General features: G+C 47.4%; 1 long non-coding RNA gene across 8 annotated transcripts in view; it reads left to right on the top strand.

The window, feature by feature from the left end:
• LOC147600257 (uncharacterized) overlaps window positions 1–16,235 on the top strand; it is a 55,636-nt gene extending 39,401 nt beyond the window's left edge. For 5 of the 8 annotated variants that reach the window (XR_015258868.1, XR_015258870.1, XR_015258867.1 and 2 more), the window contains 6 exons: window positions 2,968–3,069; window positions 3,827–4,200; window positions 4,849–4,970; window positions 5,632–5,736; window positions 5,824–5,953; window positions 16,072–16,235. This is a non-coding gene — a long non-coding RNA (uncharacterized LOC147600257). Of the gene's footprint in view, window positions 1–2,967; window positions 3,070–3,826; window positions 4,201–4,848; window positions 4,971–5,631; window positions 5,737–5,823; window positions 5,954–12,664; window positions 14,424–16,071 lie in introns of those variants that run through there. The other 3 variants (XR_015258865.1, XR_015258869.1, XR_015258864.1) reach the window with 3 other exon arrangements.
• The last annotated feature ends 7,877 nt before the right edge of the window (window positions 16,236–24,112 follow it).

The raw sequence follows: 24,112 nt of genomic DNA, 5'->3' as shown, positions 1-24,112 counted from the left end.
GTATTTCAACCACCTGGTCCCATCATTTCCATTTAGTGCGATTAATCTGAGACTGGAAGTAAATAATTCAGCCGTGTTTCATCTCCATCCATCAGAAAGCTCCGCTCTTTCTTCCCCATCGAGTTTTGTCAAGACCAGGAGTAAAACAACAGATTTGTCCGTGCTGACTGACCGATCATTGATTGACCATAGACTCGTAGATTCTGTGTCCTACGTTATTATTTCGAAAGGCGTACTTTTGCTCAGAGGATGCTCAGCTTGCTTGCTTTTCGGGTTAGAAAAACCAAAAGTCACACACGGCGGTGACAAATGTGCATTTCTGTAGGTCAGTTCACCAAAAAGAATTATAGAATCATAGAATGGTTTGGGAAGGGACCTGTAAAGCCCATCCAGTCGAACCCCCCTGCAAGGAGCAGGGACTTCTCCAACCAGATCAGGTTGCTCAGAGCCTCGTCCAACCTGGCCTTGAACGTTTCCAGGGATGGGGCATGGGTAAAGGAATAAACTTTTGCTATAAAAGCCAGAAATTCTTCCCTCTGGTCATAGATACACAGAGCCAAGTTAGTCCTCTCAACAGCGCTCAGGACCTACTCTAGATTGTGGGGCAGATGTTGGCTTTTGGTGACACCATCGGTATCCATCCATCTTCAGTATTAAAATACGGAGTTGGAAGAAAATGTATGCGCGTTCTTATAGCGACAAACGTTTTGTTTAAAAACAAGAAGCTTGTGCAAACTGGTACTTGTTATGGTAAAACATTGCAAGAAAAAAAAAGAAAGAAATAAATGTATCTGAGCCTTTGAAACCTCAGAGTCATGGGATTGTTTTTGCAGGAAATGAAAAAATTTCCTTTTCCTTGATATTCTTCTATTTTCTTTTTCTTTTTCTTTTTTGTTTTATTTTATTTTTCCAAAGACGATGTAATTTCCTGACTATCCCTAATCTGAGCTGTATAATCAAAAGGAAAGGAAGGCAAACTGGGATAGCTCCTTCCTGTAAGACAATGATTTCCCATCTTTATCTGAATGTCCTGTAGCTTTGTATGCCTTATCCTTCAGATGTAGCTGGAAGTATGATTTGGCAGGGGTCCTCGTTGGGTATGTAGGGGCTAGGGATGGAGCAAAGAGAGGTAATAGGATTATATTTAGGCAGCTCTGGGAGAGAAATTAAATTTTCCTTTGTTTTAATGTGCAGTCATATAATCTGAAGAGTGCCATCAGTTGGGGTTTTTTTGGGGTTTCTTTTTTTTTTTGAGCTTGTACCCTGGCTTGTGTATTTGGGAGTGTGGTAATGAGAGCAATGGCTGTCATTATCTGATGAGTATGGTTGGCTCTTCCCTTCCAGGCAAAATTATGGGAGTAATTAAAACTTGCTCAGTTTGCAAATGGGAAACGCTTTGCAAAACAGACGGGAACATTACCAGCAGTTACTGGAAGGAGAGCCAAGCAAATGAAGGAAATATTTGCCTCCAAAACCGTCTTTCCAAAAGGATGTAGAGCTTTGTGCTTGAGCTAGCCTCCAAGAAAGCTGTGGAAAGCTGCCGTGGTGTAGTTTGGTTGGGAATTTGGTTTCAGAAAGGATTTGGGTTCAGGCTCGTAACTTCATTGAAAAATGGTCCTAGAGTTAACGCTGACAGATTTTGCTGGTGGTACTCAGGCTTCTTGGCACAAACCAAGACTTGAAGCCATTTTGCAAGCAGGAAAACACAGGAAGATCTGTCGCTTGCACAAGTTTTCTCAGCCACATCTGAAATAGCATTATGCAACTGGTCTGATTTGGATTCCCACATTGAAATGGGAGTCAACTCATCCAGATTCAGGGCGTCTCATCCAAACCGCAATGCAGTTTTTAAGAGGGTTGGACTTGCAGCTGTAGTTTCTGTTGGGGAAAATGACTTTTATTTTGGATGATCTCTAGAAATTTCTCTATCTTGCAAACTGCCCATTTCCAGATTTGTGCGTAGGGTAGCGCAGGGGGGGAAACCTGACGTGTTTTCGACTCCTATGTACGTTCTGTGTAATTCAATTACTTCTGCTTTCGGTCGAGTCAAATTGATTGCTAGAGAAAAGTGGAAAAAGTTGCATGTGCTCTTGGAAAATGCAAAGGTATTTGCACAGGAACAAAGCCCATCTCTTCTGAACTCCCAAAGAAGCCCTCTGCTCCCAACCCAGAGGGTCCCCAGCATCCATCCAAGGGTGTAAGGACCATTTGTTCAAACCCTGGTTCTCATTACCATTTTTAGCCACAAATTTCCCCCTGCTGTAAGAGTAAAGAAAAGAAAATGTAAGACTTATGTAACTTCTTAACAACGTGTTTTTTTCCGGTCATTTACTTGTTCTGTAGTATAAAAAAAAAGAGCAAACATGTGGGTAATATTTGCTTTAGTGCCCATGTGGAACCATGCTTCTGTCCCTGGAAAAAGAAAGTTATCAGGCCTGGGTGACTTGCAAAGAGCTGACGCGTCCTTCCACTCATCCCATCTGGGGCTTGGAAAACAGGAGGTTGGTGAGATCCCTGCCCTGGCAAAGGGCAGCAGCTGGGTTGTGGCATCACTATTCCACCAAAAAATATCTCACTGGGCAGTAGGTACCCAGTGCCCTGTTCTGCTGCATGGCTCGGCGGTGGGAAAGCGCGAGCTTGCGCTGATACTTTTAGCTATACCTGAAGGCCGTAGTGAGGATTCATGGCATCCACAGGAGCTGCTTGCTCCATGGGGAGGGCTGAGAACCTCATCCAAGCCGTGACCCGTGGAGAACTGGGGGATGAGATGAAAGCTTTTTGGTACAGCGAGTGTAAATAGCTCCTGAGTCAGCTGCCTTCGGGGCTGGAGGCTGCTCCATCGCTTGAGATCACTTGGCTCAACGCTTGATGTGCTCTTCCAAATGTAATTGCTAGCACGGGGCTGGTTTATTGGGTTTTTGCTCTGTGTGTTTGCATGGCAGGGCGGATTAATTCTCTCTGCTGCAGGGGTCACTGGATGGGGCCGTGGAGAAGGTCTCCTGAGGACGAGGGTTCGGAGAGGCTCAGAGACGTCAGACGCTCATCTCCAACATGAAAGCAGAAAGGGAAGTAAGTGCTTTATCCTGCTCCCCCGACTGCCACAAAAATTCCAATTTACAGAAATATGTGGATGCCTTTTGGCCTCGCAACAAACAAATCTATGGTCTTGCCAAGCGAAAATACTCCTTCAAGTGCCCGTGTCATGCTCCAGTTTATCTCGTCCAAGTGTATTTCGGTCCCAGCAGCGATCTCTACTCTAACAAGGATTTAATACGAGGAGGCTGTTGGCCCTAATTCAGCAAAGCACCAGGTCGTTGGCAGTGCTTGTGCATTCACGGCTTGCTCCCTTCTTCGTATCGTAGGGAGCATGGCTTCCTTGGGACGTGAATGTTTTGAGCGAGGAGACAAGTTGGGTTTGTTCCTGTTTACTTTGTTTGCCGTCCAAATTAATAATAGGTTAAAAATGTCCTGCTGATTAGCCATAACATCCCAGCAGCGTTATTTGTTCTGTCACAGTCGAGATCGGGGTCCTGGGGTGCGAAGGAAAGAAGACACTGACTCAGCCATGGAGATGGAGAAAGGAGAGGCTTCTGGTCTTAAGAAAAGGAGTGTCAGTGTTACAGGGGCCTTTGCTGGCCAAAAAGTGACACCAGCTCTACTTTTTGGGTGTCGGGGTCCGGGCTGGTGGATCTGGCTGGGTGGCAAAGTGTTTATCTCATCTCACCCATCCCCAGGACCTGCGCTTTGTGGCGGGATGTGGGTTGGAGAGCTCACGTAAACCTATCCAACACCTCACATCAGTCCTTCTGCTTTCTGTCTTTTTCAGGTCCTTCCACACTTGGGAGTATTTGGAGTTCCTCTCTGCTCCTCAGCCTCTCGCCGTCCTCTTGCCATCCTCTCACCACGCGATAGGAATAAGCAACCTTGCTTCACAATAAATCACTGCTGCCCAGTGGTCTGCATCCGGCCAAGTGAGCTCTGCAAGCTTCAGAAAAGAAAATAGTGAAAGCTCTTTCTTGCTCGATATCTATCTGTATATATGTATTTACACATATATAAAAAATTGATGTGTGTATATATATATATAATATATCTATAAAAGAAGCTTGTCTCGAACCGCAGCAGGCAGCTTTTCTCTGTCAGCAGGCTTTCCACGAGGCTAAGCTTACACATGGGGACCAGATGTGGCCATCCAAAAAGGTCTATTTGCTTCTATACCCTCTCTTTTTTTTTTTTTTTTTTTTTTTTCTCCCATCCTACTTAAGTACGGCATGAGACGCATGGGCCAACCATCCATCTGAGGCTAAACGGAAACCAAGAGTGATGGCTTACAATGCCATAAATAGCTAAGTGGCCGTTTTCAATTGTACATAGGGATGTGAGAATTAAGAATGAAGTCTCGGAGCAGTTTGTAGATGTTCCAGTTTCTTGTTTTAATATCTTCATGTGGCTTTTTCCTTCTTCACTTCTCTTGGTGGGAGGTGACGTGTTTAACAATGCTTCCCATGAGCGAGAGGCCCACTTTGGTTATCTGAAAAAAAAAAAAAAAGAAGCTAGGACTCTTCAAAAGGAGCCTAGCAGAACTAGAGACCTCAGGCATCTTGGGAGCCATATATTCAGTTCTTTGAGGGGACCCTGAAAAATCCCATCCACACGATGTTGGCACTAGATGCAAGGATTGGTGGACGCCTTGCCAACTTAGATCCTTTGTATGAACTTTCAAAGCTTTCATAAGCTGTCCCAGCCAGCTGCCCTTCTTCTTGACAGCAACCAAAGCTGTCCAGAAAGCAGAATTCCCGTCACATGAAATGAAATTTTCTGACGTTTTTCTATTTGCTTTTGTTCCAGATCAGGAAGAAAAGTCAATTTTTTTTTTTTTTCGCTGAGCAGAAGTTCTTGTGAAATGTAGAGTCAGAAGCATGGGAGTAATCTTATTGAAGCGGACCATTTAATTCCAGTCTAAATGCCAGGTAACGTGATGTAAAGCACAGGCATCAGAATGAAAGGACAGGGTAGAATAACCAACATGAAAAAGCTGAAATGAAGCTTTTGGTTTCAAACTTAAGTGTTTCTGAGGTTTCTGTCCAGCTCCTTCAAAATCAAAACTCTTCTGCAAATCATAGAATCATAGACTGGTTAGGGTTAGAAGTGACCTTCAAAGGTCAAATGATTTTGGATGAATTAGAATTTACTGTTGGAAAACCACTCTGGGAATTTTAGCGATTTGCCCCAAATGGAGCTTGCTGTCACATCCTTTCTCCTCTTTATAGCGCAGAGTTGATAACCACACACAAAACTTGGGATCCAGCTTTGAGCCTGGCCCTGCTTTGAGCAAGCAGTTGGCCTGGAGGCCTCCTGAGATCCCTTCTGACCTCAGTGCTGCCCACAGTCTTTGCCATGGAAAATAGTAACGTTGCTAAGAGATAATGGGAGAGGAAGAAGAGGGGAGAAAAAAGCAAGAGAAGAGGAAAAAGGCAAGGTAGCAGAAGAAAAACAGAGGCAGAGGAATGTTCTTCTCAAAGCCATGCCTAGAGGGGAAATAAAGCAAGAAGAGTGCTTCTGTGTTTCCAGGTTGCAAATTTAAAATTCCATCTCTGGTTTTTTTTTTTTTTCCAAAATGTTTTCCCAAAGTAACCTCCTCCAGGCACCCTGCAGACCTGATCTCAGTTCAGTGGTGGAGGAGGGATTTTCCCAGGCAAATGAAGCATCTCTGGGAAGGTGATGTCTCCAGCCATGGTGAGCATCTATTAATGGGGAAGGCACAGGAGAGTTGGCTGGTTAAGAAATAGGCAAGTGTCTAAATGTACTCATTTTGCTTTATAGAGAGCAGAAAAAACAGCAGATTGTACGGCAGGAGCTATTGCTCGAAGCGAGAGGGAGGAGCAGTCTTGGTCGCTGAGGCTCAGCACCTCATGGCAGAGGGACCACTCGACAGATGGAGATGTTTAGTAAGGTAAGAAGGATCATTTTGATTATCCAGTAATGGCTTTTTCTGCGAGTCTAGGAGCTGCGTAAGGTAACTTGGTAGTTCTTACTTGTGCTGGTAGCTGTGCTGGTTTCCCTTGAACCTGGTCTGCCAGGGAAATCAGAGCTTAGAGCCACCCTGACTTGAAGGGACGATGGTGTAGGAGTAACACTGAGCCTAGTTCAGCCACAGCACCTGAACGCCTGGCGTATTTTGGCTAAGTGGTTTTGGTACTGAAGTGATGTGAGGTCAACGGTGTGAGTCCTGCTGCGGAGAGCCGTCTCCGAGCCCCACAGCATGCTTGATAAATATGTCGGACATTTGGTGTCGTAATTCCAACAGTGCTCGGTGTTGGCTTGGCTCCGTTATATTCAAAGTCAGTGGGAAGCGCTGACGGCGAGCCAGCTCGGCTCTCACAACTCCTTTCTCTCACTAATTACTTCTGGCTGCCGTGGAAGCCCCAAGGACTTCAAAGGGATGACGCTGGGTTTGCATGAGGCTGTCTCTCTGGATCTTCCATCCCAGTTTCTCAGCCCATGGTGGTCCGTAAGGCTTCAGAAGGGGACTCAGTAAACAACTGCAGAAAACATTGAAATATATCATGTGTTCCCACAAATGCACGTTCCCACACAGACAAAGGCAAGGAACATGGAGAGAAATCAAAGCACCAAATGAACAATTGAAATGCAGCTTTCCCCCCCGCCCCTTTTTGGCTGTAAATGAAAAACCATGTGCACAAGATGGAGTTGGGTTCTCCAAAATGTTTCTTGAATAAAATGCACAGAAGTGCGTACCCCGCCTGACATCAAGAGCACTATGGGATGCTGCAGAGGTGGCCAAAGGCCCTGGGCACCATCCTTTGGGGCAAGTCCAAACTTGAGCCCTGAATATCACTGACCTCTTGGTGGCTTTGACATCTTGTTCTTAACGAGCTGCACATCTTCCCTCAGGCCAAGCCCTGCATAAACCCTTCTGACTATGTCTTAGAATCATGTAGTCCTCCTGCCATTTTGCTAATGTGAGACCAAAGATAGACCAGTCCAAGTAGATCTATTTTGTTTCCTGAAATGATTAGCGAGTCTTCAAGGAGCTTCATACACCTCATGCCTGAGCAATTGCATCCGCTTCTCTACGAGGGAGCAGAAAAGACCCGAGGCAAAGCAATCTATAACATGGCCATGTTAAGAGACCCACCAAATCAGTGCAGTCCTTCCCCCATGTCAGTGGCTGCGTCAAAGAGGAGAAACTCCGGGCCAGGCTGAGTAGCAAAAGCACGTTTTGTTCTCGGTGGAGGTTTGAAGGAGATGCTTGTGCTGGGGACAGTGGTGCCAGCTCAGGGGGGATGGGAGAAGGTAGGCTGGGAAGTGATGGTCTCCGTGTCCCACGGAAGGGCAGCAGAACATGGTGCTGAAACCAGAGCAGCAAATGTGTCGGAGGCTTTTTTCTCTTTTATAGGGTGTTGCCCACCTTCTTTGACCCTTTTGGGTTTGAAAAGTGGTGTAATCAGAGGGTTTCTGTGGTAAAGACTTTTGAAGACATCTCCAGCACCATTGAATATCCTAAAAGAGAAGGAGGGATGGAGTTTTTTTCACTAGAGATGATCAACCCATGGCTCTTCTGGGCAGTTTCCTGCAGGGGGGGAGCAAGGGGAATGGGGGGCTGTTTATCCCCGGAGCCTTCATCAGCCCTTCTCCCAGGGGGCACCCCCTTTGCCACGGGGAGGTTCAGCCCTTGGGACACGATGGTGGCTCTTTCCATTTGGCAAGGGGTCCTGAGCCCTGGAGGGTTTTCCAGGCGTGACGCTTGAAAAACACATCCCAGGGCTGGATTAACCCTGCCCAAAGTGGAGATATTTTATAAGAAATTTTCATAAAACAGAGATTATTTATAACTAGTCAGTGAGCCGATGGGATGGCTCTGGATGAAGCAAACAAATAGCATCATCAGACAAATTTATTTTGGCCAGACTCTTCTGGACAAAACCAGGTTGGCTCTGTTTTCTCCACTCTTGTTTTTTCACCGAGGGGAGAAGCAGAGGTTTCCACTAAACCATTACAAAAGCAGTGATTTCCAAATAGCCAGGCAGATCTGGCTGTGCTCATTTGACTGGGCTTTTAGTAACCTTCAGAGGCTGGCAATTGGGGTGGTAAACCCACTTTATGATCTGTTATTACCTGTGCTCTGCTCGGAGGCAGCAAAACTCATTACAGGCGTAAATGGCCGGAGCGCTCCCACGTACCCGCGCAGGCAACCTTTAATGCTCTCCCTTTTCCGGCTTTTCAGCGATAAAAATACATTACTGGTTAAAAAAAAAAAAAAGAAGACGCAGAATTAGCTGCTGGTTTCTTAGAGGTCAGGCTTCTGTGCCTGAGGTTTTATGTCGTTGCCGATATCCAATGGACGACTGTAGAAAATGCACTTGGTTTTTAGGAAGTCAGCCAGTATGGTACATGTTCTGGTTTTTATTTAACCGCACATTAAATGTTCCCCTTTGCCCCAAGTTTTATTAAGGAGAAATTAAAGAGAGCCTCGTTAATCCGGAAGCATGGAAGGAGAACAGTCCATCCTGCTGGGGCAAAGAAGCAGCCTCAGGATCAGCCCTGTGGTATTCACCCGGTTCTCCGGACCCGATATAATTATGAGCATCTAGGCTGCAAAGGGCATGGGAACTGCAGACATTCCTCTTGTAGAAAATTGGGGAGAAACAAAGGCTGAAAGGGACCTCAGAGTGCGTCAAAAGTCATAGCTGGTGGACGTAGGTGCAAGCCGATCACTTTGGGCAATGGAGATCCCTCAGTGGCCCCGCGCAGCCTTTCCCTGCTCTTACAACATTTACGCTCAAGTAGAAAATGTTTCATATTTTTAGCAAGCAGAAACACCAAAGTCCACCAGAGTCCCAGCCAGCTCTCTCAGCCATGGCGTATCACTCCAGAAAAGCTCAAGAAGCTGGTCCTGTGGAGGAGACCTTCAAGAAATGAGCTGACAGGTCCATTTGTGTGTGGTACAATGTCTTGAGTGTTGGGACATGTGCACACCCCCACCGTCTTTGCTCCCCCCATCTGTCCTGATGTTTTGGCTCAACACTATGGTACAGCCATGCATTGCATTTGGGCTTGAAGGCACATGCTAGCACCCCTAACCCACCATCACCTCCAGATGCTTCAAAAACATATTTCTGGTTTTTGGACCACGTTACGTCTGGGATGAAGCCAGGCAATCTGGCTGGTGCTCTAGGAAAGCGCAGAAATCTGTTACTCTTGGTGGTGTCTCTCCACACCCTACCTGTGCTGGAGCTTCTCAGTGGAAGGAAAAGGCACAGATTAACTTGGTATTAGCTAATACCGAGAGCACCATCTGGTGGGCTGCGGGGCTGGATAATGTGGGCAGTCAGAGCTGGGGATGGACTTCAGGCCTGAAAGCAACCCAGAAGTGCATCTGGTTGGGGCTGTCAGGTGGTGGTGGTTGTCAAGTGGCCGTGGTCCACCTCATCTGGCTTCCCACAGCCACCAGCTGGCAGCCTCAAGGAGAAGGTGTAAGTAATCATAGAATCATAGAATGGTTAGGGTTGGAAGGGACCTTCAAAGGTCATCTAGTCCAACCCCCCTGCAAGGAGCAGGGACATCCCCAACTAGATCAGGTTGCTCAGAGTCTCATTCAACCTGGCCTTGAACATTTCCAGGGATGGAAATGTTCCTTGCATTGACCCTTCAGCATAATGCCCGAGCTGTACATGCTTTGGGGTGGGAGACATCCTCCCAAGATGTTCTATGGCTTTTTCCAGGCAGCTGATCCTCCTTTTACCTGTATGGAAGCGAGTCAAAGATGCTCCTCAGCATTGAAGCTCCTTCACCTGCCCTGTTTGCTGCTGGCCATGGGTCTGACCAAGAGGTTGCTCCTTTACTAGATCCAGCACGATGAGGGATAAACTATCCCAGGCACTTTTTTTTTTTTTCCTGCTATTATCATATAAATTTTGATCCATTGAAGTGTTTCCTATATGGGAAGATGTCTTTCTATGTGCTGGTGCAAATTGGGGGCCTCACCTTGAGGGGGACACTCGAGCAGGGCTGCAATATGAAGAGTACAATAACAATGAAGATATTTGTGAGGTCTCGAGCCATCACCAGCCTTAAGGGGAGAACCTCTTGCTTCTCTAAGCTGAACTCCTATCCCCGGACTCAGTCCATCTGATTTCCATTAAAATATCCTCCGAGCAGACGTTAAAACAGTCAGACTTATTCAGCAATTTTAGCCCCACCTCAGCTTTCTGTTTCCCTCGCTCGTGGGGTGCCTTGTTGGGTTGGCAGCGTGATGGCAGATTTTATTTTTTTTTTTTAGAAAATAAACAAAGAGGTTTGCCACGGTCTGCTCTGCTCCCGCACCTGAGAGAGGTGAAGGAGATGTTGGCAGAAGTTTGGCTGGAGATATATAAGTGACCATAACCCATAAATTTGTGACATCTTAGTGGGATGGCGTTGCTGAGCGTGTGCTGTGACTGTCTCTGGGGCTCTGCAGGAGTTGGATGATGTTCTGTCGCGTGCTTACAGTGAATTTTGTTGCCATTACTTGTTGTGTTTCTACACAACCATTGGATACTTCATTGAATCATAATTCATGCGAATTATTCAGTAACAGGGGTACCTCATGGTATTTTATCCTGAGCATCGGTGCTGGGTTTTGCTGCAATGAGCTTAGATCGAGCCTAAAGAGAGAAATTAGTACCGAGGCAGTTTGCAGCCGTGCCTCTCCGGGATGCATTTCCATCGTTTCTCTGTGCTGGTCGGTTCCCAGGGCTCGCTGCTCCATCCTCTGTGTCCTCTTCGGTGCTTACCCCTCCATATGCTCTTCTCTTGGCCGAGGCAGCGTGGGACCCATTCCCATATTTTCTCAGAAGGAGAAAATCTCATAAGAAAACACACGGCATTTTTCTCATATTTTTCATAGCGTAGCAGGTGGAAACGTGCAAAGCAGTGCAGGGGGGAAAAAAAAAAAATGCCAGCTGGGTGTACCCAACTCTGGTGTCAAAAGCTAGTTAAGAGAAACTCCTACTGTTGCTCTTCTTGAGTAAACACTCCCAAGGGCTCTGCTGCCAAGAGCAAACAAGTCACGCTCGAGAAACACTTGTTAGCAGGAGCCTCCTCGGGCAGGTTTCCCAACCAGAAGGTCGATGCGGGCTTTCCCCTTTGGGAGGAGAGTCCCTGGAAGTGCTAAAAGTGCCTTGCAGAGATTTTCAAGTCTTTCCCGTCTTGCGTGTGAGGACTTGGTGGAGTCCCCACCCCTTGCACAACCCACCTCTGGGTTTGTTTTTTCAAGAGTGGGTGACTCCGTGAACTTTTTCTTGGAGGGGTACCAGGATCCTTCCTGGGACAGGGGCAAATCTCCACCTCTCCTCCTTTTCAGGTGTGCTCGCTGCAGCAGGGCGTTGACCCCGCTGTGTTTGGAAATGAATGGGAGAAATCCGAGCTGGGCTCTGCACCGGTATGGCAGTCGCAATCCCTTATTTTCTCCCGTGCCAACCGGTTGGTGTTGTCGGAGACATAGGTGGGAAAACGGATGCTTTGGCGAGCATTGCCGGCTATTGATGGCACCCTGTTGCAGTTGAAGCAGGCGTTGACTTCTGGTGCCATGCTCCCCCAGCAGCCGCTGGCCGTCCCCACGGAGGACATGAGGAGCGTGAACACCACACCGCTGCAATTTAATGAGCCAAAACAGTAAAAAAATCCATCACGCGGATGAGTTCCCCCCCCGCCCCCCGTCTCCTGCCCTTTTCTGTGGGCTCTGAATCCCAGCACCTGCTTGCTCCAGCAGCTGTGGTTAAAACTGGAAAAGAAAATGATCAGCGAGGCTTGCTTTCTTCTCCGCAAACAATACCCAGATCTCCCCAAACTGGCACGCTCTGTATGATGTGAATCGAAACCCCCTGCATTAATAAGTGCGCCTTTGGACCCTGAGAAATGTCTTTTGTGTGGGCTTCTCCCTGAATTTTAATAAGCCTGGCTTTTTACAAAGACACCCCCCCCCCGCCAAAAAGAAAAAGAAACAGACCCACGCACAAAGACAAATTGCATTAGGCTCTAATCTCCTTTCTGACAAATAGGCTCCTGCGGATCTCTTAAGCCCTTTCAGCCCAGCAATGCTTTTTGTTTTTTTTTTTTTAATTTTTTTTTTAAGTCTTGTTGTTGTTTTGTTCCCCACCAAAATCAAACTTGTCCTGGCAGGGGACCTTGGTGCAGAACACCGGGTACCAGCATTAAGCGCAGCAATGCTGAAATGGATAACACCACTTCCCCCCCCCCCCCCCCCCTTAAAGGCGTCGCGTTGTTAATGAGGTGTCCCACGCCGTAGAAAACCCAGCAAACCCTTTGATTAAAACCAGCCCGAGTGGCAGAGGCTGAATTATTTGTGCTCTGTCCCTTTGAGGGATGGTAGAGGTTGGGGGAGAGGAGAGAAAGCTGAGTAATAGCGTGTGCTGGGTCTGCTTGATTTGGCGGTGCGGATTAAGGTAACGTCAAGACAAGGGAAGGGGACAGATTTTTCTGTCAAGATGGAGGGAGATCAGGGTGCTAATCCCCACATCCCTACGTCGCCTGAAGCGGTACCTCCTCCCTCGCTGCGGGGCGAGGGGTATGGCCAGGGCTCGGTGGTACGCGGTGCTGTGACAGGGCTGACATGAATTCTCTCTGTCATCTTCTCTTTCAGTTAGACGCCCCAATCCTGAGTTTTCCCAAGCTCCCAAGACTTTGACTGTAAGGTCCCGTACCTTTAATAAAATTTTTTTTTTGGCTGGCAGCCCACTGGAGCATTCCTGGCATAGCTACTCCGGCCCCAGGGGTATTCCATTGCTTTTTGGGTCCAGGAATTTCAGCTGGCTGTGCCGGACTCCTCTGCTTGCTGGGTCCAAGGAGGGTGTGAAGCCAGGTCTGGACGTTTTTGCAGGAGGTGAGATGCCGTGGATTTGGAATCTTGAAGGATGATGAAGTGTTGGTACTCTGTCCTGAAGGAAATGTCACTCGGACACCTCGGAGGAGGCAGGGGACCATGTACCCTACGGTGGCTGCCAGCCTGAGACCGTCCACGGGGACGGAGCCAGGCGAAGGACCTAGCGATGGCCGGCTGTCCAACGGGAGCAGCTGGGAAAGAAAAGCCACCCCTCTTTTTCTCACCTTTGGCCGTTGAGGCTCCAAGCTTTAGCGGAGCCACGGCTGGATCCCAGCAGCTCAGCTCCATGTGGATGCTACAGCATGTAGAGGCTGTCACGTCAGCTGTCTCTGGAACTCAGCCATCAAAAAAAAAGCAGCTCCCCGGCCAGGGGAGGAGAGGAAACATCGCAGCTCCAGCCCTGGAGTCTGTGCTCCCCGGGATTTGGCGGAAAATGGTTTTCGTGCCCTGCAAAAATGGAATAGTTGCAGACAGTCCGGCCAGCCCGTGAGGAATTCACCCTCTGGGAAATACCCGCAACCTCTCCTGCCCGAAACGAGAAGGAAGACGTGTCAAGGATGCGTGCCCCAGCGACTGCCTCGGTGCCGGGCTGCGTGTGCCGGTGTGGCTGTGAGGAGCGTGAGCGATGCCGGGGAATGTGACCAGATGCCCGAAAAGCCGGGCAACCGGGACGGGTGCTCAGTGCCTTCGCTGTGGAGGTTAAAGCACATCTGTAACCCCGTGGGACGTTTAAATGGAGCCAAGAGCTGAGCGAAGGCAGATGCTGGTCGCTCCCCGCTCCGATGGCGTTGTTCTCCTGATCGGAGAGCTGAGAGGAGTAAAAACAGTTGGATTTTTGCAACACTTGGGAAAACAACCCTCATCCCTTGACATGCTGGAAAGAAACCCTCTGCATGGGGGGAGAGGGATAGCCAAGCTCCTCACCACCCCACCAGTGCTCCTCTGCCGTGCTGCTTTACGGCTCTGATGGAAAGGAGCAGCAAGGCTCTGTCTGACCCTGAGTTACATTTAACGTTGGTTTATTTAAAAAAAAAAATAAAAGAAAAATGAAAAACCCAGCTAGGACTGTCTTTGGGGGACAGGTTCAGAGCAGAAGCCTGTGGTCCTGCACCTCTCTGTGCCTCCTGGTCCGTGTCCAGAAGATGCTCCCGGCCCTTCGGCAGGAGGGGAACGCAGCTGCAACTCTGCAAGGTCTTCCCAGAGGAAACTTTTTGAGAGCTCATCTAGAGAAGTATTGGGGAAAAAACGTCTGCTAATTTCAAGTATTTTTGAGCGGGACCTTTTTTTGGAGAGTTTCGTTGGCGCAGTAAATATTTAGTCACCTAAGGGATTTCCTGCACGTCGTTTGTCTTCTAATGCAATATTCTGGCTTTGTTCCGTAGCTGTTAGTGCACGCAGCCAGTTTTCCCTTCTGAGTCAAAAAGGAGTAAAACCAGGCGTCCACCTTAATATTTCTGTGCCAGCTTAGAGGTGGGCTTCTGCACAAATGAAATAAATCAGCGGATGCGGCCAACGGGAAGGTGGTCTTCTCTTCTTCTCTTGAGTCATCTTTCATGCAGCGATAGCAAGGCCGTAAAATGGGAATTAAGCATCAGAGATATTTTGGGGAGAAGAAAGGTGGGGAGAGACTGTTCAGTAGGGCTTGTTGCGACAGGACTAGGGGTGATGGTTTCAAAATAGAGGGAGGTAGATTTAGATTAGATATTAGGAAACAATTTTTTACACTGAGGGTGGTGGAACACTGTCCCAGGTTGCCCAGAGAGGTGGTGGATGCCCCATCCTTGGAAACGTTCAAGGCCAGGTTGGCCGGGGCTCTGAGCAACCTGATCTGGTTGGAGATGTCCCTGCTCCTTGCAGGGGGGTTGGACTTGGGTGGGCTTTGAAGGTCCCTTCCAACCCAAACCATCCTGTGATTCTATGATCTGTTCCTGAGTTTCCTGTGGCTGTGAAGGGATAGGTCAGGCTTAGCTGGAGGACCTCGAAAAATGAATAAATAAGCTTCTGCCCCGATGGCTGCCTTTATGTTTAAGGTGAAGATGACGTGTAGAATGGCATGTTACTATGCATGAACGTTGCTATCAGGAGAAAATAACTACCTGTCCCTACCCAGGTACCAGGCTCGGTTTTAGTGGAGCCTCAGTGGGGAGGTCAAAGACTCCCCCGTCAGAGAGATGATTACGGAATAAATCAGAGCAGCTCCGAGGCAGCAGCTTTTTTCCATTAGCCAGGGCATGGCAGAGAGATCGGGTATCAGGCGCTCCGTCCTGAAGGAAGAATGCACCAAAACATGTGTCTGCTCTGGAAAACTGTAGTGGACATGGAGTTCAAAAAAATATACTAAAAAAAAAAAAAAAAAAAAAAAAAAAGGTTTTTCAGATGGATTGAAGGGAATTATTTACTGGAAAATGGGCAGTGGATGTAAACTTCTCTCCTGTCTGCCCTGGCTATGAAGTGATTGTTCACACGCTCATCTTTGGGAAGGTTTTACAAGAATATTTTACAGCCTGGGCTTTGCTCACAAGTTTTTCCTGGTCAGCATCCCTTCCTTTTCAAGAAATTCAAGGGGAAAGAGAAATGACAATTCGTCGGTCCGTGGAGAAGCCAGGGCTGTGCCACAGGTTAGTCCCAGCCCTGCGGTGTCGGGGGCATCAAGAGCCTCTTTTTGGGAGGGAGCGAGGGCAGACTGGGGGATCCTAGACAAAGCGTCATGCTCAAGTGGATAGATGCGTTATCTTGGGGTGAATTATCCACTTTGAGGGGTCATTTAGGCTGTGACGCAGGAAAAAAGTGATTTGCCCCCTCCCTGCCTGGCTGATCGCCGGCAATAAAACTGCCGTGAGGATGCACGTCGCTTCAGGCAGGATGGACGTGGTCTGAGAGCCGCAAAACTCATCGCTGCTGCCGAGAGGTGCTGGTTTCCCTGGGAAATCTGGGGTTATGCCGCGGTCCTCGGGAAAAGTAGCCAAAATTGGAAGAGGAATAAACGGGAAGAACAATAAAAGCGAGGGAACGGAGTGAAGGGTAAATAGAGCAAGAATCATGCATAATGTTTCCCTGAATCTGGGGTTGAAAGACATCTAAATATAACAAATATTGAACACTTTAATCCCTTCCAGTATAAACAACAACAAAGTATTTCACTTTTTTTTTTTTTTCCTGCTTGGCAGAGAAATAGGAAAAAATTCCTTTCGGATCCCACAGGCGAATTGAGGACAAGATGAAACCCTGAAACCCTGCCCCACGCGGTGGCATCGCCCTTCTCAACCTTTCGGGATGCTCGGAGCGGAGACTGGATATGGCCCCATTGAGCCTTCCCAGTTCACGCTGGTTTGACTGGAGTGCGGCTGGGAATATCTGAGCCGTCTGCAGAGCTGCTCTTGCCAGCATGGCCTTGAAGGAGGACAGAACCTTGCAGGGAGGTTGGACCAGATGACCTTTGAAAGGTCCCTTCCAACCCAAACCATTCTGTGATTTGATGAGAACTGGAAAGACCCTGCGCCAAACTGGGTTGGCTTGGGGTTACAGTAATGGTAAGGTTTTTTTTTTTTTGGTATCTTGAGGAGGGCACTTGGAGGTACAGCAGGGACCAGGAAGGGCAGCCAAAACCACACAGGGACCAGGAAGGGCAGCCAAAACCACAGAGGTGGCAGAACCCTTCCAGGAGGGACTGGAAATACTGGGGGCTACTCAGGCTGGAGGGATGACGGAGGTCTGCAAAACTGTGATGGCAGCGGGCAAAGCAAGTTGGGGCTACTGGAGGCATCCGAGGGGAAGGGCAGCAGAGAGAAGCGGGGCTCTTGGACCACCCAAACCAGCATCTCCTGTTGCCATGGGAGACTGAACGCTGGGCTAGGTGGGCCCTTGGGCTGGCAGGGACCAGTAGGGTGTTTCCCATGTTAGGTCCTCAAGCCTGAGATGGCCTCTATCTTTTTGAATCCTGAAGGCCAGAGGTCCTAGCACTCACTTTCCAAGCTTTGCTGGTTCTTCATGTTTTAAAAGCCCACCATGAAGCCCTGCAAGGTATTCGTAGCACCGTGCCCTGGCCAGTTATCTCCCAGTATTACATGTGGGGAGACAGAGTGCCTTCCCCAGGCACTTATTCTCCTCAACAAAGCCTTTCTCTGCGTATTTCTGCTGACCTAGCTCACTAATTTTAGTAGGTCTTTGACTGGCAAAGTGTCTCCCAGCCTTCATCCTCTTCCTCATTCTACCACCCCTGAAGTTTAGTCCCAAACTCTCTTGCTTTGGGGCTGGCCTCTGTGACCCCCAACCAATAACTGGGTGTAGGTGCTCCTCACTCCATCGATGACTTTGGGTACCAACGTGCCACGCATTGCCCATCTGCAGAAGGTCCGGCTGGGCAGATCCCCAAGGCTGAGCCCGGTTTTTTGACTCTTGGTGAATGGAGAGGAGAGAGGCTGATTTGCAAGGAGGAATTCAGCATACAGCTAACTCAGGGTAAATGTTGAACTTCTCATGCTGTGTGGTTAACAAAGATTCCCTTGATAGAGGTGATACTTAAAAATTAATTAGACTGCAAAGACCAAGAGCTAATGCAATACAGCAGAAATTTGGGGTGGAGAAATTGCTCCTTAGCTGGTAAAAATGGGCTTGGAATAATAAGGGTTTACACCCAAAATATTTTTCTCCTCTCAGATCAAAATTTTTGGCTTTCTTCTATGAGGCCAAGGGTACGTGAAAGAAGAAGCTGCCAGCAGAAGCCTGTGACCTGCTGTGGACTCAGCTGGGTAAAGAAATCCCTCAAACATGAATTCAGGAATTCAAGGGTCTTTTCGTGTCATCTATTTCTGATGTCCCAGAGCTGATGGTGGGAACGCTACCTTAATGTTTCCAGCGTATCTGGAGCTGGGAGGGAAGCGTTTAGGAACAGATGACCCGCTGCTGTAAAATACAGAACGTCGTGGATGAATTGTGTTTGCGATAGTGCAGATGTTGGCGCGTTAATAACGTTGGAAGAAATTCATAATGCGTGCAAACTCTTCATTCCAGTAGAATGAATTCAGGCTTGGAATAAACCACCAGGTAGAGATAAACAGCCAACAGCCAAATGTAGGCTGAGCTTTGTGGTGCAAAGCATGGTTAGGCTGCAGATTTGTCCTGCAGTGGGCTGCGTTTCAGCAGGTCGGTCGCTTCAAATAGATTTGGCTCCTTGGTAGGAGAGAAATTCCTGCTTGCAAGCAAAAGCTGATAGCAAGCTCCTAGGCACCAGAAAGAAACCTTCCTGGAAGAGTGGAGTAGGTTGGTTTGTACCCCAAAAGTGTTGTGTCCCCCTTAGGTCTGGGCCTGAAGGAGCTGCTACTGGTGATGGTTAGAGGCAAGGGGTTTGCAGTGGCACTGTTTTAGGGAACAAAAGAGTGGCAGATGGGTGGCAAAGTGGGAGTTTTTCCAAATATGTGGCCGAGATGCTAAGGATAAACAGTGTTAACAAAGCAGTGAATAAACAGAGGATGTCAATATGACCTGATTTTTATCGGTGTGTTCGCCAGCATTGAGTCCGTTCCCCGCCATGTGGCCGTGGTTTCCTGTTTATATACCGCTTGCGGAAGAGGTAGTCACAACAAAAACTGTAGCAATTAGTGCCTGTAACTTATCTTATTTCTAGGGCTAGAACCAGCCTCCATTCCTGCAGACAAGACGGAGTGGCGGAGCTCTCGGCGCCTGCTGTGACTGAGCGTGGGTGATGCCCACCAGGTCCCATCGTCTAGCCACGTCTTGGTAGGATCTGAAGTCGTTCAGTTAATCTCAGCAAGAGAGAAAGCGTCATATGCTGACAAGAAAAAAAAATACAATAAATTAATTCTCTGTAATTTTTGTAGCTTCTTGTTTGACATCCGATGACAGGCGTCTCTGGAGCCAATCTTAGGAACATATGTACAAAGCTGTTTAAGGGGAAATTTTGCCTTATCATCTGTAATAATTTATGCTCCCAATGCTGCTTATCTTGCGCTGACTGGCAGGACCCCTGTGTGCGAGCTGAGCTTCTGTAATTAACCTTCTTCCAGAAGATGGATACTTTCGGTACCTCCTTTGGTGCTCTTGACGGGAGAAACCTCGATCAATCAGTCATCGCTCCCCTCTCCCGGCGTGGCATGAGGGAATCTGCACAGATCTTCGAATTTCCCTGCCAAAAGAAAGTAAAAACCTCACGTAGCTTTGGTAGAGGAGACTTAAAGAAACAAGAGAGTGTTTGTGGGATGCAAGGTCTCTCAGAAAGACTCAGCCTCAGTTTGTGCTACCCGTGCCAAGGTTGGTAGGCCTTGTGGGGATGACCATGAAGGGGTGACGTTGCTTTTAAGGAATTATCACACGGAAACAGCTGCTCTGGGTCTGGTGGTTGCTCTGTATTTCCTAACTCTCAGTGGAGTCCTCATTGCATGAACCTGTCCAGACCTCACAGTGTGCTCACCATGTGCTGGAAGTGTTTAGTGCTGAGAAAAGTAATGGGATGCGTGGAGTTGGACACTCCCCAGACCCCTGCCGGCTCTGCGGCTGGTCCGTCTTCTCCATCTGCCATTGTGCAATCCCTGCCGGTCGTGCCTTCCCTGTGCAGGAATTGCCAGGAGAGGGTTACGTGGTTACGGCTCCTTTTTTTGGCTTTTACTGTCTGATAACTGAATGATGTAGATGATGAACCAAAGAAGTGACAGAAAGGGCATGGTCATAAAAAAAGGAAGAGATTGTGACGTGGGTCCATTTCTTTGAAATGAGGACTGTCACAAAGTTTGGCAATGCTTTAATTGGAGCAATGAAAGGCAAAATAAGGAAAGATGGATCTATTTTACTTTAAAAAATGAATTAATTCTGTGAGATCGGCAGTAATTTTTTTTTTTACACAGTCTGTATTTTGTTTACCTTTGTGTCAATCTAGTGAGGATTTTGACTCTATTTTAGTAGCACATAAAGAATTTCCTGTTTGTTTGTATTTTAAGGAACTTAAAATTTCCATATAAAGAAGAAGGACTGAAAGAGAGGGTTTATCTCATGAAGGAGAATGGTTTTCCATTTTCCAGGATACCCTGAGATGATGCTATGCGTTCAACCATAGAGACATTGGCTTGTGGAAGCGCTGGTGGCCCGATATGGAGGTAGGCCAAGCGATGCTCTTTCTGCTGAAGCATCTGTGCTGCTGTTTATCTGAACATAAAAAAAAAAAAAAAAATCAAACCTTATCCCTGCCAAGTGGCTTTAATACGGTGTCATCAATCCATACCGCAAACAATTAGCATTGTGGCATTGCGAGGCGTAGCTGTGACAGCGTCATTTATGAAAGTCTAAATCTGGAGAGAAGAAAGTAGTGGAGCTGTCAAGCTGCCCCTGTTCCTGTTTGTTCCACAACAAGAGCCAAGATTATGACTTGAACAATGGATTAACTAATATATTACAGACACAGAAAGCCCTGAAAAATGAGGGAGGAAGAGGTTTCCCTCCCACTTTGAGAACATCTGATGTGGGGTTGCTGGGCAGGGTGAAAGATAGGCAGGAGTCACCTTCACCGAGGAAGGCTTTAAAATTTTTTTTTAAAAATTGAGAGCTTGTAGGAAGGCTCAAGGAGAGAAAATAAGAGCCAGAGGGATGCGCGTCCTCAGCCTTGGTTACTCTGGGAGTCACCGGTCCATGCATTCAGTAGAATCATAGAATCATAGAATGGTTAGGTGGGAAGGGACCTTCAAAGCCCATCCAGTCCAACCCCCCTGCAAGAAGCAGGGACATCCCCAACCGGATCAGGTTGCCCAGAGCCCCGTCCAACCTGGCCTGGAACGTTTCCAGGGATGGGGCATCCACCACCTCTCTGGGCAACATGGGCCAGTGCTCTACAACTCTCATTGTAAAAATTTTTTTCCTAATATCTGATCTGAATCTACCTCCCTCTATTTTAAAACCATTACATCTCGTTCTGTCGCAACAGGCCGTACTGAAGAGTCTCTCCCCATCTTTCCTGTAGGCCCTCTTGAGGTACTGGAGGTACCAGTAGGTCAAACCGAGGTCAGCAGTTAATGTCAGAGCTCTCCCCAGAGCGCCTCGCTTGTTCTTGCGTACACCTTGGCTTATGATAATCATTTCGGTTTGGTTTTGCACAATGTAATTACTTTGCTCCGCAGAAACACGCCTGAAATGACTGCGAAAGTGCTGGAGTTCAGGAGTTTCTGGAGTTGGGGGTTCTGAATCATCTTGATAATTCCTGAATCCCAGGAGATGCTCTTAGTTTTTGAGGCTGGTTCTGCTTTTGGCACCAGGTAAGGATAACACTCAAATCCATCCCTGCTCTTGGCCAACATCACTGCTGCGTTTCACCTCGCTGAGACCAGATGCAATGATGGGGGCAAATCTAAAAGCCAGAGCACTGCTACGAGTTAAGCTTGGGGTCAGCATCCTTGTGGCGGCATGGCTGAAGTTCAAAGGTCTCTTTCTTTGTTTGGCGTATTCTGTGTTAATTTGTCAGGTTTTATCTATTTCTGCTACCCCAGCAGCTGCGGCGCATGTAAAATACTCCAGTCTCCACCAGGCTTAGGCTGGAAAAGCAACAAAAGCAGAGGCCCGCAGCCTTTTTCATGTAAATGTTTGTTCGGGGCATAATTGTCTCTCGCAAACCCAACTGAAGGCACTTAAATTGGTTTAAAGGTTTGCAGTTACATGCTTTTGACAGCTCCAGCCATACCCAGCTTGTTCTGGCGGTTGTGGGCTTGTCACGTGGATTTTTACTGTCAAAGTTGGTTTTTTTTGTGTTTTTTTTTGTTGTTGTTGTTGTTGGTTTTTTTTTAAATCATGTAACATCACTTAATAGGCACTTAAGGTGAAGTAATTTCCTTTTTATTTTCTTACTCTGTCTCTGCTGATCAATGTGGGATGAGATCACCTGAATTTTATTTAGGGGGTCAAAGGAAGAATTGGCAACAGCTACCCAGGGCTTTTTTTTTTTTTTTTTCCCCCTCCTCCTTTGAACAGGGTGGGATTTCTGCAGAACAATTAACATTCATTTGCTAAGTGGTTTTGCAAGCGTGTTTACGAGAAATGCAAATACCCCGGGACCATGGTGGTTTTCTTTTCTAACCTTCACCCAACTTTAGCCCCTGATCCTGCGTGGTTTATGTGTACATTTAAGTCTCAGCTCTTGCTAAAACAATTGAAAGATGGCATGCCTGAAGCTGGACGTATCTGCAGACCTCTCTAAGGCGGAGGTGCTAAGATGGAAGAGATCTCAAGCTTTTGGAAAATGTTGTGTCACGGCTTAAAAATAGAGGGCGTTTAGACCTCTCAAGATGTTGCGCAAAGGAATTTCAGTTGGCAAGGAGCTTGAAAAGACCACGATCCCAGTGGATAAAGTGGCTCTCTGGTGTTAGTCTTCCAGTCAGATAACCCAAGGAAGCTGACGCCTCCAGGACTGTATTGTTTCACATCAGGCCGTCTGCTGGCAGAGCAAAGGCGCTAGATAGCGAGGGTGTTGATTTATGAAGCGGTGGCAGAATTCCCAAGCAGAAGCGGCAGAAACGTTTGGCATTGGAAATATGATGGCTTGGAGGCTCGCTGTCTGCCTGAGGGTCCCTATGTGTGTTGGGTTTCTCAAGCCTGGTGAAAGTCACCGGTGGATCTGGGGACATCGAATGAGTTTCTCTTGCCTCTCCCCAGCTGCCAGCTTTTCGGGTAATTCGTAGGCACAGACCGGCAAAGAGACCTCTCTCCTTCTGTTGAGTCTTGTGTGAAGTTGGCCAATGCATTCAGTAAAGATTAAGGGAAGACCGGCAAATGCACATACCCTTTCCCTAGGAAATGAAGCTAAAAATGGAATTACTCCTTCCCAACCAATTAATGAACTTCAAAGAAACCCAGCCGAGGGCTTGGGCTGGGGAAAAGGTTGGCAAAGAATGGTGAGAAGGGATAAATTTAGCAGGATGGGACAAGCCAACTTGAAGACCCTCTCCCATATCGCAAATCTAGCCCCTTGGGGGCATTCACTGGGAAAGTCTCTGCTTAATTACAGCCTAATTGCTGCTGTGGGTGCAGTTCTCATGCCTTTTGAAGATGTCTTGAGACAGGTCAGTGGAAAACTGCTCTAAAATATGGGGTTTTTTTAAGATATCAAGCCAAAGGAAATATGCCAGGGCGTCAGGGATATGATTGGAGCCTATTGAGATGCAGGGATGAGGAAACGCATATCTTATTCCCTCGAGTGGGAAGAATTAACCGCATGTGAATGTGGGTATTGCGAGTCCTGGAAATAGTCATGGGGACAGCAGCAAGCACAGATATAATTTAACCCTTCTCCTTTTATCCTTCGTGCTTCAGAGCAAAGGAACTTCTGCTGCAGGGGCCACCAAGTCGGCGGCGGAATACTCGGGTGGGTTAGGAATGACCTTTCGTCATACTCAAAAATATTGCTTGAAAATTAAATATTAGATGAATATGATGCAGAAATTAGGATTTAATGGAGAGTTTTAAACTTGGTACAAATGAAAGATGCATCTAGAGGACCTGGAAGAAAGAATAGCTAATAATTAAATAAGGATGATGGCGGATAACTGCTTTAGTAAATCAATGTGTTTGAGAAGAACGCGTCTTTAGTCTGTGGTTTACTGCCTAGCTTGTGGAGAAAGAGATTCAAAGGGAAAGAAAGGCCAGGGCTGTCCAAGGGCGCAGGCAAGAGGATCCCTCGACGACCACCCAAAGCACCAAGTGGTCCCAAGCTAAGGGTACCACAGCCACCGGGCACGAGGCAGCGGCTCGGGCTCTGGAGTTGGTGGGTTGTTCAAATCACCCTTGTTCAAGGTTACGGCGCGAGTTGATTGCTTCTGATTAGGGATTTGTATTCCGTTGTGACATCCTGCAATTTTTATTACCTTTATGGTAATAATTGCAAATAATAAAATGACAAACTATCGTAATTAAACTTTAATTAATTACAACTCCATTACTTTTAAGTTTGTTCGTGGTGGGGACAATGATACTGGAAACAATTCATTAAAGCGCTTGATATGTAAATTGTGAAGTAAAGCATTAATATCAGGCAGCTCATGTATTCACCTTCTGCAGAGAATTTGTTCAAGGAAAGGCAGCTCCCCTGGGTGATTTTAACTGCTTGCTTTAGGGAGCAGAGAAAACCAGATAATTTTCAGCTGAAATTATTCCCAAAGTCGGGTTCTGCATCCTCTGAAGCAAAATGCTGAGCGAGCAAAAAAAAGAGAGATTCCCTGC

Source organism: Chlamydotis macqueenii, chromosome 6 (genome assembly GCF_036417535.1).
Source record: "Chlamydotis macqueenii isolate bChlMac1 chromosome 6, bChlMac1.mat, whole genome shotgun sequence".
In the NCBI taxonomy this organism is placed as follows: Eukaryota; Metazoa; Chordata; class Aves; order Otidiformes; family Otididae; genus Chlamydotis; species Chlamydotis macqueenii.
This window is presented reverse-complemented; position numbering and strand designations above follow the sequence as displayed.